We start from the raw sequence: 11,807 nt of genomic DNA, 5'->3' as shown, positions 1-11,807 counted from the left end.
ACTGTAGTAATGATTATCCATTATCTCCTGTTTGCATATTTATGGATAAGTCTTAGTGATGTGGCAGCTGTTAATTGAGCCAGCCCTGCAAACCTGTTGATGGACGATGCAGTGGACAGTGAGAGGACCCATCCCAAAGTACTCTCAGCAGAACCCCTTGTATGATGTTCCACTCGCCGACCAGAAAAGATCAGCCGTGGGTTTCAGTTGCAGCACTCCAACCATGTCTTTGATCCTTTTTCACCCGATCCAGCAGCACTGCCAGAGACTTCCTGTTTAGTGAATAAAAGTTTAAATAAACGGTCCAGGAAGAGGACATTCAGGAACTGTGTGGTTCATAGGAGCCCATGTGTTCTAACTCGGCATCCGTGTACCGTAGGAAGGGCAAACTTCACAGATACAACCCTTATGGGTCAGAAATTAGCCCTATGAATTTCAAGGTCAAAGGTCAAAAGTCAAGGTCACATGAAAATAAAGGATCTATCTCTGAAACCGTGTACAGTAGGAAGGTCAAACTTAACAAATAGGGTCCCCATGGGTCAAGGAATAGTCATTTGGATTTCAAGGTCACAAGGTCAAAGGTCAAGGTCATACGTGCCGACATGCTCTAACTCAACAACCGTGTACAGTAGAAAAATCAAACTTCACAGCTGGTCTTACCATGGGCCAAGGATCAGTCGTATGCATTTCAACCTGGTGAGACTCACACGGAGAGATAAAGACAATTAGAGTGTTTTATTGGCTAGAGGTTATTGGCGCTCGGGCCCCGGCAGAAGACGAGTTTGCAGAGAACCGCTGTGAGCTTGAATGATCGAAGTAGGGTGAGAGATTAGGGTAGTCTTCACTTCAAGGTCAAAGGTCAAGATAACAAGTAAAAGAAGGCCTTAACTCAAAAACTTTGTACTGTAGGAAGGTCAAACTTCACATGTAGTGTATCCATGGGTCAAGGATTGTGTCTTTGGAGTTAAGGCTCACAAGGTCAAAATTCAAGGTCACAAGAGCCCATGTGTTCTAATTCTGCAACCATTTGATGTAGGAAGGTCAAACTTCACATCTGGGCACCTCTAGGATATTTAACTATTCCTGTCATTTTGTTTCGTATTGTAAATGAATGGATCCATGTTCAAGTCTTTTACAACAAGCTTTTTACTTTATTTTTCATAATATTTATGCTAACTTTACTTTTAGTTATTCTAATTATTTAATGATAATGATACTTATTCCCTGCTAATGCTACTTATACCCTGTTAAAGTTACTTCTGCCCTGCTAAAGCTATTTTAACCCTGCTAATGCTATTTCCACCCTGGTTTTAGCTATTTCAACCCTGCTAATGCTACTTCCACCCTGTGTATGCTACTTCCATCCTGCTTATGCTACTTCCACCCTGCTAATGCTACTTCCGCCCTGCTAATGCTCCTTCCGCCCTGCTATTACTAATTCAGGCCTGCTACTGGTACTTATACCTTGCTAATGGCACTTATGCCATGCTAATGCTACTTCCGCCCTGCTAATGCTACTTCTGCCCTGCTTATGCTACTTCCACCCTGGTTTTAGCTACTTCAGCCCTGTTTTTAGCTATTTTAACCCTGCTAATGTTATTTCCACCCTGCTTATGCTACTTTCACCCTGTTATTGCTACTTCCACCCTGTTTATGCTTGTTCCACCCTGTTTATGCTATTTCCACCCTGCTGATGCTATACTTACACTCTGTTAATGGTACTTATACTCTGTTTATGTTACGTATGCACTGCTAATGCTACTTCCACCCTGGTAATGCTACTTATGCCATGCTATAGCTCCTTCTGCCCTGTTATGGGTAATTCAGCCCTGCTACTGGTACTTATGCCTTGCTAATGCTACTCCCCCCCTGCTAATGCTACTCCCCCCTGCTAATGCTACTTCTTCCCTGCTGATTTGAAATATTGAGTGATTAACAGGATTCTACAGAAATTGAAGACTTGCTAAAGAGCAGGGAGACATTTAAAACATGCAGGATAGTGGCTCTCCAGGACCAGAATTTGACACCACTGCTCTACATGCTTACCTAAAACATTCTAATTTGTATCCTGTTTCGTCCTGCAGATTATTATTCACCTAGTTTCCTTTCTCTTTCAAAATTAAAGCATTATTTTTTCTCATCAGCTTACTTTGATTGTTTTCTGCTTAGTACTCTGAACTCTGGGTTAAATACTGCTTATTAACTATGACAATACCAGAAGCTAAAACGAGCAAAAATGATGGTTTAAGTTTGGTGAAAATTTGTTGGTTTTCTGTACTCTGAAGCTCTCTGTTTGTGTGTTGCTTGGGAGACAGAATCTGCAGATATGAATCATCACTGTGACACTGAAAAAAATTCACAACTTATCAACAAACTTCTTTTACTCCCTCATCTTTTTTTCACTTCAGTACTAAGTGAGCTCTCATTGGGTTCCAATTAAACTTGCCTCTAACTTTCTGTTTGATTTTTAAGATCAAGCATGTTTTTAGCTCATCATATCTCCTATGCTAAACACTGTAGACCAGGGGTGGCCAATCATGGTCCTCGAGGGCCACTATCTTGCATGTTTTCCTTGTTTCTCTGCTCCAACACACCTGATTCAATGGTTAAATTACCTCTTCTTGTTCTGCAGAAGCCTGTTAATCACCCATGGATTCAAATCAGGTGTGTATTAATTTGAAAAAAAGCCACATCTGTTCTGCTCTTCATGGTTCAATAATTGTTTTGATACAGCGTTTTGTCTTCTCACATGTACTGTTTGTTTGGACTTTAGTTTTGAATTTGTTTCAGCCTAATTCAGTGTGAGTCCTGTACTTAGGCTGTAGAAATGCAGTTGTGATGTTACTGAATGATCCTTAGGTCAAAACAAACACATTTTTTCTGTTTTCTATGGAGATTTAAATCATTTTGGTTTTTCTCCTTAACAGAGTTCCAATTCATACATGCAGATATCATTGTAGACTTAAATTAATCAGCTATAGGTACGAGTTTCTGCATGTGTTTGTCTGTCTGTACCATTAGAAAAATATCATGTACCAGAGGACAGATCATAATTCAATTTTCAGAAAGTAATATTTGGATCTACAACTGATTATCTTTTGGAGTCAATTAGCTTAGCTAAAATTTGGTGTGTTTGTAGCTGAGACTGATCCCATACATGTCATTTGAGCGGTACACATAATGTGAAAGAAATTCCTAATACTGTGGCATTAACTGTTGGTGTCAACTCAATATTTTTTTGTTTCAAAATATCTCTTCCACCTCTGGGAAATTTTTTAATAAAACTTTCAGAAAGTAATTTATGAGTGTAATTAGTGCTTGAAGCCTACGCTGTCTCTGGCTTTTCCTGGTCTAGTCTGCATACTTCAGCCTTTTTTTTTTGCCTTTAGTGCGGTTCTAGCATTAGCAAATTTCAGCAGTTCAACCATTTTCAGCTACAGCTTTAATTGTTCAGATTTAGCTGTGTGTGTGCTGGACAGACACCAAGCCTTAGTGTCTAAAACACACTTAAGACATCACATAAATGTACACAAACTGTCACCGACATTAGCACACTATCACAGACAGAATGATTCCCCAACCCCCTTAAGCACACGCAGGCATCGTTGCCATATTTTGTGGATTGTAATGGGTTATAGAACTGAAATTTCCGAGTGCCTCTCAACGTCTCATGCGCTGCCCGACACGCGCAGCTCCGCTCCTCTCTTCGTCTTTGATCTTCGTTCGCTGAGGTGAGTAGCAGCAGGAAAATTAGTGTGGCTCAAATGTAAAGTTTAGAGTCTGTTGAACAAATTTTGTTTCTTACACAAATGTTACAAGCGGTTTCCAGTTAAAAAATTAGGTTTTCTGAACCACTGTAACATTAAGTTCAATAAAATTAGCAACATGCTAGCGCTAGCAACATGCTAGCGCTAGCATTGTTAACTGGTAATACGAAGCTGTGTGGTTCAGAGAATTAATAGTATGTATTAACTTCTAAAACTGTCCGGTGATCTTGGTTTGAACTAGCAGTGTGAACTAAAAAATGTTAACTTAGCTAAAACAGCATGATTAACTAGTAAGTCAAAATGTAGGTTTTCAGTAACAGCTGACCTCCTAAAATTGAATGACGCTAGCGCTAGCAACATGCGAGCGTTCTTTTTGTTTTTGTTAAAATAAAGCTACTGTTGTTAAGTGAGACAGTTAATTATATAAATTAGTTGAATACAACAACTGCTTATTTAGCTAAACAGTACCTGACAGCATATTATTCACTGTGTCACTAAGTATACCTGGTAGAGATAGACTGTTTTTGTCTGTTTCTGTGTTTCATAATTTACTGAACAGATTGTAATGAATCTTTCAGAAAGCAATTATTGAATGTACACTTACTTTTTAAAATGGCCACCACAGCAAAGCAAACTTAGCTTATAAAAAAGAGCTATGATTCTGTCAATTTCATAGTTACTGAGCTTAAATTTGGTGTTATAGTAGCTGAGATGGATCACTAACACCTACTCTGAGTGCAAATTGATTGTGTGAGATCTTTGTTTGAAGATTTGTCTTGTTTATCTGTTAGCAAAATATCTCATGAGGTACTGGACAGATATTAATTAAATTCTGAATGTTAACTATTGGCTGTACATGTACAATTGATTAAATTTGGGAGTCAACTTATTTCAAAATGGCTGCTACAGCTAATCAACTTTAGCCAACACAAAAATGACTATACCTCAATGAATTTTATAGATATTGAGCTCAAATTTGTTGTGGCAGTAGAGGAGATGAATGATTCTTCTTTTAACCCTCCTGAAGCCATCAAAAGAGAGAGAGAGGTCTTCTTTGACCTAATCAAATATCCTGTCTTTAAAAACACTATGTTAGTACGAAGAACTGGTGATAAATTAATTCATTTATAGCATTGTAAAGATGTCAAATCTATGAAGGATTGAGTAATAAAACCTTAAAAATAAGTATCTGACATTGAAAGTCATTAAAGTACAATGCTATATTTTTGTTCCTACAAGTTGTAAAGATTAATGAACATATGCATATTAAGCTGAGCTCATACATGTAATGTATCATACATGTGCTCAGGTGTCATATAGTTGCTCAACCTGTGTAAAGTGCACAGTCAACTCTTCCTGGTTGCTCGCTTGAGATGGCACAATGCATGGCAGTCTGTTTTACTATATAATTAAATCACAATCCTATGCCCATTTACTTTTATGTTTGAAGAATGGCATTTCTTTTTCTTTAATTGTAATTTCTACTTGTAATAATGTTATTTTAATTAACTTAAGTTTCAATTCTGATTAGTAATTATGTCAGTGTGACCAGGAGAAATGCTATTATTATATGGTAAAACAGCCTGCTGTACTTTGAGCAAACAGGTAGAGTTGAGTGTGCACATGACACAGACTGACTGAATGTGAGTGAGAGCTGAGCGCATGCATGACGTTATTGTTTGCTTAGCTTAATATGTGCACGTGCATTTGCCTCACCTCCCTCTCAGCTTGATGGGACAAAAATACTTCTTACAATACTTCAACACAAACACAATAGTTTATATAAAACTAGTGTTCCTGTCCGTATGTTTGTGTGTTTTATGGTTCTGATAATCCACAACTTGGACAAATAACTTACAAAGTCTTTCTCAGACTTTGAGACAAATCAGCCTGTGTGCTTTTGCTGGTAAGTATAGAAACAAATAACATTACTGGATAGTGTGGGATATTTTACAAATGTTCTTCATAGTTATAAAGTTTTCTGTTATGTTTTTGTGATTTGAACATTCATGTACAAGGCTGTTCTCCCAGCGCATGAGTGGATGTTTTATAGGTACTTCAGTTTCCGCCCACAGATCAAAAACATCCTTGTCAGGGTAACTGGGAACTCTAAAATATTCCCAGGTGTGAGTGAGACTGAATGGTTGTCTTGTTCATCTCTGTGTCCCTGTGATGGACTGGAGACATGTCCAGGTGTCTCCGCCTCTTGTACAATAAGTGCTGGAGACAGGCACCAGCTCACTGTGAGTCAGCACAGAAAAGTGGGTAAAGAAAATGGATGGTTGGATAGTTAAGATCAGTAAAATATTAAAACCCTTTGGCTCAATTAGTTAAATCAAATGTTTAAAATTTCGTTTTTAAAAAAAAGAAAAGTAATTCAGAGCATCAGTTGAACCACTGAATAAAGCTAGACTGAAGATATTTGTTGTTTTCTACCTCATCATTTTTTTCAGACAGTATTACAAAAACTTTAAAGCATTTTCATGAGAATCTGAATTGAGTTTGAAATTTAACATTTGTGATACATGAACATAAGATTTGTTTTCTATGGAAAAAAGTGAACCAAATTGTTTTAAAAAATCCTTTGGTTTAACAGAGTGCTTTTCAAATTGGTTATATTTTCTGTTTCATAAAGCATGATCATTTATCTACCGCATCATGCTTTGGCCATCAGTATTTTGGTTTTGAGTTATTGAGAACATAAAGATAGATGCACAATCAGAAAACTGCTTACCATGTCACAGATGAGAACATGAGTTCTCCACTAATAACAAGCTTTAATCCACAGGCCTCCAGATTTTCACATTTTTGGACAAAACATAATGTATTTCATAAATTTGTCATTCAGAAGTGAACCCATTACTAAAAATACACAACTGGTCATTTTATTTTAAATGGGAACAAAGTTACCTTAACTCTGAAAATGTAACAGTGTTCTGTGTGTGTTTGTCCAATCATGTGATGGTTTTTCTATGGTTTAGTAGCAGATATATGGCAAAACCTGACCTCTGCTAACATTTACTCTAAATTATAGTTGTGTTTCTATTTGCATGAAAAAAATGTCTAAAAATCAGCTGAGACTTGTGGAAGATGAAATCTAAAAAAAAGTGTAATTATTTGTGTCAGAAATTGTTTTGATGCATAATAATTTATTTCTCTCTTTCTGTGTTTGTGTGTTTATCAAGTGGGTGCCATCGTGGTCATTTCAAGGTGAGTTCAAACAAAAGAAAGATTTTGTAGCTGAAATCAAAGCACATTTGCAACTATTTTAGTTTGAAAGTCCATGAAACCAAGCAGGAGATTAAAGCAACTGTATTAAATCTGAGCTGTTTCTGACAGTGTCCAATCAAGCTTTGACGTGTCAGACACTGTTTACTCTGTTACATCTAATGAAGTATTTTGTAACTCCGTCTGTACAGAGTCACATCAATTCAGCTGTAATACTTTAGTCCCCAACTTTTTGCATCACAGACTAGATTTATAGATGATAACGTTCCCACAGACTAGTGGGGTAAAATAAGTTCTCTAATAAAGTTTGTTTTTACTTATTTCAGCCAGCGTTAGATTGTAGGGTTACCAGTACATGTAAAAATAAAGTGCTGAAAAGAGGCAGTAAAGTGGTCATTTCTCACAATATACCATCATTCAGGCCAATATATAAAAATAATAAACATGTACATTACTGAGCAGCCCTGTATCAGATGATTCATGCACCGGTACCAGTCCTTGACCCAGTGTTTGGGGACCCCTGCTTTAGTCTAATGAGCAGTGATTTAGAGGCCTGTACTTTGAAGCAGCATCAGTGGCTTATTGTTTTAAGTTCAGGTCAGGACTTTAAAATTCATGATTATGATTCACTTTTTACCTGGGTCTGTTACCATGGTAATTTATGCTGGAATCTTAACTTGCTCCAATGCAGGAATTATTTTCTGGATTAGTAATTGTTTGTTAAGGTATCACCAACATCCTGAACTTTTACTGTTATGTTTGAGTTTGAGAAATCAAATACTTGTTAAATAAAACAGAACATGACTGCTCGAACATTTATTTCCCACTAATCGCTTTTAGATGAGCTTTTTAAAAGTAAATACTTCTTGCCATTTAATCATAAAACCTAAAGTGTCTGAGCATCAAAGGCATTATATTCATCAAACTGCCTGTTAGCATTTATGTTCATTTCTACACAGATCTTCAAACTGGAACAGGTTAACTGTAACTCTTTTAATGTAATATTTTAGAGACTTACTCGCAGAAAAAAATGATTCTTTAAAATAAGTGGACTGAACTGTTTTATTCAGTGCAAGTGTCATAATGTTTTGTTTTGATTGTAATTTTTCCTACATTAAATTTGAGTTAATTCTTGAGTTATCCTGGGTTCAACACTACAAACTGTGACTGCAAGGTGTTTTTGTAGTCTGTAGACTTAGATGTCACAAACATGATGGCCTTCTTATATAACATGTCTCGTAAATGTCACTTGTAAATATGTTGAAAACTTAAAAACTTAAAAACAGAATAAGTAAGTATTGGTATTGGTAAGGTCCTACATTTTTGGGCTCTGGGTATTTATTTGTTTCAGTAAAATCCTCTGTTTCTCCTGTTTTACATGAATACACACAAATCCAGGGTCAAACTCCAGCTTCACTTCTCAAATTGTTAACCCTTTATACAGTAACACTGAGCTCAGTTTTTTATTGTTGGGTTAGTTGAATTATAGTTGTTAAGGAAACCTTGACTAAGTTTAACCTGCTTTCTAGTGTAGGACCCTGGTGATCTGTGAATAATGTATTCATTTGTTAAGCTCAGTTTTTAAAAGAAACAGTAAATAAAACAGTCTGCAGCTGGATAAAATAACAAAGATCACTAATCCCTCTAAAACAGAATGAATGAATTGAAAATGTTTTTATTTACATTGCCTATCACTATCACGCTTGATTTTTTAAATAAAAAGCATTTTATGATGAAAAAGGACAGTGTTATAGTTATTTAATTTTATGTGTGAATTCATGTAATAATGTTAGATTTGGTCACTTCGAGTGCTGAAGATGACTCATAAGATAAGTTGGTGTTCAGGGTGTGTGTTAGGATCACTATTTGCTACTACTAATTTTAGCTCAATATATATAAATTTATTAAAGGTTATAGCCATTTTTATGTTGGCTAAGGTTGATCAACTGTGGCAGCCATCTTGAATTGTGTTGTCCAAATGTTAATGAGTTTAGGTTTTACTTTGAGAGTTTAATTAAAATTCATTCAGTAGCTCATGAACTTCTTAACAGCCAGACTCCAGCAGTTCATGGCAAAGTCTTAAAATGCAGATCAGTAAATACTTAGATCAGCTATTACCACACAAAAAATCAGCTCAATGTCTGCAAAGGTCATCTTGTGTGGTGGCCATTTTGAATGTAAATCCAGTAATTATTTACTGAAAATTTCAATAAAATTCATAAGAAATTTTGCCAACAGACAAACAAGCACATAGAGACGTGGTCAAAATGCTGCAGCTTCACCTTCCATGTTGGGTGTTAAATTCTGAGCTGACTCATTCTTTTCAGACAACATGAATGTATAAAAAATTATGTACTTCAAGTCTTTACGTCAGAACACCATAAGCCATAATAAAACCACTGACAGGGGAACTAACACAATTCATCTTGTTACAGTGTAACGTGTAAAGTTGTCTTTAGCTGGGATTAATTTGACATTTTCCAACTACTTGTTGGTTTTCATGTTTAGGTTTTTGGTACTTGATCAGTCTGGTATTAATCTCTGCTCTGATACATTACATGCAGCTGTGATCGCTTGAATTCTTTATTCTTGATCTAAACCCATCAGCCTGACTAAAAATAGTTATTAAATAAGATTTTGTACATCTATTAGTGAGAGTATTGTTTGAATAGATGTCATCAGATTAAATTTGGATAATTTATAACTGAAATCTTATCACAAATTAGTTTCATTGATCATTGCTGATTGGTTTTGTACAGTTTGATCTTTAATTGATTCAGTCCAGTAAATGATTTTTGCTATTCACTTAGTAAATACATTTTGTGGTGCTGTCAATAAAATAAAATGACAGGTGGCATTTTACACATCTTTTATGATATTTAAAGTAACACTGCTTTAGATTTTTCCACATTTTTTTTCTTAAATATACTAAATTGATAAAATGTCTAATTGTTGTTTTTGTGTCTTACAGGTGTGCTGCTGTCCACCTCTACCCTCTAAATCTATCATTGAAAAGCAATTCTATCTATCCTGTCCCATCTCTCTGCTCTCTCTTTGATTACCAGCCATTCTACCCATCTCTACTCCTCCATTCTATCTAATTTGAAAAGCATTCTATCTTCTATCAATCTACCCTATCCCTCTATCTAAGGAAAAACTTGTGATTTTAAGACTGAATATTTGAAAACCTTGATGAATGAAGACTATTTGAAAACACAGTGTTTTCTGAATATCAGAATTTGCGACATCTGGTTTACCAGAAACTTGGCTTTGAAACTGAGGTTATTGCGAACCTTGTCTGCCTGTTTTGGAATTCTGAGAGAATCTCTGCTCTCATTCTCTATCTGTCCTATCTCCCTCTCTCCCACATCTTGAATTATATTGACAGCTGCTGAAAGCAGAAGAAAATTTTAATTGATTTTATTCAAAAAATAAAACTTGATTTGAACCTTAAGTACAATATCATTTTGAATAACACATTCATATTCTTAGATACATATTTGGCTTTTTCAGATCAGTTTAAATAATCTTGACCGTACATAAACATCCAGATCTATTTTCTGTATAGTGCTCATGTATATTTACTGGTTAATTTATAAGATAAATACACATACAGTTATACATACTGAATTTCTGCTGAAGGTTTGTAGTGACTGCAGATATTTTAGCACACATTGACTTTTAAAATATATAATATTGACCTGGACTGAAAACAATTTGTATATTTGATACATAATTTTTAATTTTGATAAATTTGGTCTTATTTAGACATTTAAATCTGCAATATAGTGTTTGAACAAATTTATCTTTTATTCACTATATACAAATTTAAAAATTAGATTAATTAAATTTCATAAACAGATCATCTGTTCCTGAATCAGCTGTTGCTCCTGGACTGACTGCAGGTTTGTACTCAGGTTTGTTGTGACTGCAGATATTTGATCACATTGTATCTGTATCCCAGTGTTTTGTTCATTTTAAAATAAAAAGCCATCTGAACTGAGCATCTGGAGTGACCGTGTCCTGTGTGAACTGAGTGACCAGAATCTGAACCCAGTGACCAGAGACTCATCGCCTGTCAGCCTCCTCCTGCTGCTGCTGCTACTGTGTTCCTGATTGTTATTAAAAATATATATAAAATAATTCAGGGCTTTCAAGTTAAGGTTGTTTAAAACTATTTTACACAGGATACATTTATTGACCAATTGTCATATTTAGTATTTATGATCTATTGATAAAAGCAAATAATTGGGCTAAAGTCTGGTCAAAGCTAACCTTTGACATCTGATTATTACAGAGCTAAACTATTAAACTGCTTATTGTTCTTTGGGTGGAATTTCCATATTGTAAAGAAAATTATCTTTAGTATTGACTTGTAATCAACATAATTGAGAAAACAAACTGTAAATACTTATAATAAAATCTGTATAAACAGTTGTGGAAACTAGTGGAGAAAACTTAAGAGTTTTACCCACAAATTTATTGGCTATAAAACGTTTCAAGGTAACGGGTGACTGTCTTGATAAAATATATTTCTTCTTATAAAAGTAGTTGTTTTTTGAGTGTAAAATGCCAAAAAAAGGCCGACGATCGACCTCTCAAAAACTCAGATGGCTGAAACTTTCTGACTGTACAGCAACAGGTGAACAGGTCCAAGTTCCTCAGAACCACGAGCAGGTAACAGAGTCTGTGTCTGCTGCTGAGAGACCACAAGCCAGAGGTGGATCCCCACAGCCTGAACAGGTGTCTTATGCTGATATGTTGAAGAAAGGACTTGGTTTTGGAGATGCTAATAACCATCAGGTGAACGAA

At 35.6% G+C, this 11,807-nt stretch overlaps 1 long non-coding RNA gene across 1 annotated transcript; it reads left to right on the top strand.

Moving 5' to 3' along the window:
• Positions 1 to 6,297: 6,297 nt before the first annotated feature.
• Positions 6,298 to 10,999, top strand: LOC119617951. Its single transcript, XR_005234443.1, has 2 exons — positions 6,298 to 6,977; positions 9,967 to 10,999. It is a non-coding gene; the product is annotated as an uncharacterized LOC119617951 (long non-coding RNA).
• The last annotated feature ends 808 nt before the right edge of the window (positions 11,000 to 11,807 follow it).

This window comes from Kryptolebias marmoratus, linkage group LG18, assembly GCF_001649575.2.
Source record: "Kryptolebias marmoratus isolate JLee-2015 linkage group LG18, ASM164957v2, whole genome shotgun sequence".
NCBI lineage: Eukaryota > Metazoa > Chordata > Actinopteri > Cyprinodontiformes > Rivulidae > Kryptolebias > Kryptolebias marmoratus.
Note: the sequence above shows the minus strand (reverse complement) of the source record. Positions and strands in the feature narration are given on the sequence as shown.